Consider the following 2,228-nt stretch of genomic DNA (forward strand, 5'->3'; position numbering starts at 1 on the left):
CCGTTCAGAGTTCGAGGTTCCTGCGGAAGAAGAGATTAACTTTATCTCCTTACCCCCTGGGTTCCAGTTTAAAGTTTCACAGGATTAAAAAGTCCACCCACTAATTCCAGATGACCTCAAGCAAATCAGTTGTTTGAGCTGCATCCTGTTGAGTTGCGTCCAGCTGCATCTTGTTCCCCAGAAAGGGGCAGCTTTGCTTCAGTTCTGCCCAGTAAGCTAAAGATCCAGCTTGGTTTCCCAAAGGGTAGCAGGACCCAGCGTGGGCAGTCACCACTCAATTGCTCTGTTTTGTCCTCCATCTGTCTTCTGCCCCTGCAGCCACTTTGGGATACTTCCTGTCCCACTCTGGCTACAGACCCTTTGTTAGGGGTGGCCCTGGATAAGACAGCTGGTAAACAGCCCTTGACTGGGTCTCCGGACTCCAGCCTCTGAGAGTGGGCACACCAACATCTGTTTGCCCTCTGGGGTTGCTGGCAGTTCTTGCCTTATCCCAAGAGTTGAGACTTTGAGAACAGAATCAGAGGTGGGGGCAGGGGTGTCGCGTAGGGGGACACAGAACCAGGAAAGTTCCCACCTAGGGTTCCAGAAATGTACCTATTTCTTTTCCACCTCTCTGGGTGTCCTGTAGGCTTTCTGAATGCCTCTTAGTGTTGCTACCTACATGAGGTCAGGTCCTTCTTCTGCCAGCACAGAAAGCTAAAAATAGCGCCCCCTGCTGTAGCCGGAGGTGGGACAGCTGGTTTTCATAAAGAGGGGGCCAGGCACTGATGCCCACGCTCGTAGGTCCTGCCTGCTCTGGGCTCACCCTCTTCCGCTGACTCCAGTGGGCTGAAATCTGCTGAACTCACAGGGGCTGAGACCTCAGAGGCCTGGCTGAGTCTGACCCCTGGACTGTCACTGGGAGCCAGAAAAGCTCACCTGTCTGATCCGTGCACCAACCTTCCTGTGGACCCTAGAACATTCCTTCTTGTTCATTCCTCATTTGCTGCATAGAGGATTCTTGAGTTCCAGAGTGTGTCAGGGAAAGAGCCACAAATAAGATCAACCCCATCATCCAGGGGTTGCATTCTGGGTGTCTGTGTGGGCAGGGAAGGAAACTGATGAACGCACATAGAAGTCTATTAAGCCATGCTGCAGAGACTGCTTGGCACAGGATGGAAGGGTATCAGGATAGGTGGGTGGGCTGCTGGGTCGGGCCCTGGGGGTGGTATGGAAAGAAGAGCCAGGGAAGGGCATTTCGGGGTAGACTAGCAGCAATTACAAAGGCCCCGACGCATGATGGAGTCTAGGAACTTTTTTTTTCATTTTTTTTTTGTTTGTTTGTTTGGTTTGTTTTTTGAGACAGGGTTTCTCTATATAGCCCAGACTGTCCTGGAACTCACTCTGTAGCCAGGCTGGCCTTGAACTCACAGAAATTCACCTGCTTCTGCCTTCTGAGCCACCAGCCCCTAGTTGGATTTTTTTTTGGATGTGGATTGGGGGTGGCTGATGAAGGTGCACATATATCTGGGCAGATGTGTGGGACAACTGAAGCAGGGCTGAAGTCCCTTCTGATGAAAGGGGAAGCTATTGGATTATTGTGAGGACAGGGAGCATGTGATTTGAGCCATCTCTCCAGTCAGCTTTCTGGGCTTGGCATTGCCTCCTGCTGATTTTGTGTGTTTTGTCTACATACTTCTTCCATACACACATACATCCCCATCATCTAGCTACACCCTCCTCCAGCTATCCGTGTGTGCTTCCACCATCCACCCAGCATTTCCTGTCCACTCAGCCAGCCCCCTCCCCCTGACTCCATATCTACTCATCCGTCCAGCGTCGATCTCTTTGATGGTTCATCTGTCATCCATTCTTGTCATTTGCCTTCACATCACATGGCCTGGTGTCTGTCCCTTGGCTCATGCCTCCATCCACAAATCTGCCATGGAGTCATGTCTACCCGTTCCTTCCCCGCCACCCACCCAACACCTGTCCTCTATCTGTCCATCATTCCTTCACCCTCCTGCTCCTCCCTCTAACCACACCCATCCATCACTCATCATCTATCCATCCATCCATAACCTACCCACCTTCCACTTACCTGTCATCCCTTTTATCCATCCACTCATAATCTACACACCACCCATCCATCTGTCATCCATCCACCCACCCTCTACCCAACTATTCATTCACACTCTCCTAAGCCACCCCACCTGTCCTTCCATGTACCCATCCATCTACCCACCCAC

At 51.5% G+C, this 2,228-nt stretch overlaps 1 protein-coding gene across 1 annotated transcript in view; it reads left to right on the forward strand.

Moving 5' to 3' along the window:
- The window catches only part of Prex1 (phosphatidylinositol-3,4,5-trisphosphate dependent Rac exchange factor 1), a gene marked incomplete at its 5' end in the record, with an annotated part of 154,738 nt that overhangs the window by 112,087 nt on the left and 40,423 nt on the right, over nucleotides 1–2,228 (forward strand). The gene's annotated exons all lie outside the window — the stretch shown is intronic.

This window comes from Microtus ochrogaster, linkage group LG8 (genome assembly GCF_000317375.1).
Source record: "Microtus ochrogaster isolate Prairie Vole_2 linkage group LG8, MicOch1.0, whole genome shotgun sequence".
Classification (NCBI taxonomy): Eukaryota; Metazoa; Chordata; class Mammalia; order Rodentia; family Cricetidae; genus Microtus; species Microtus ochrogaster.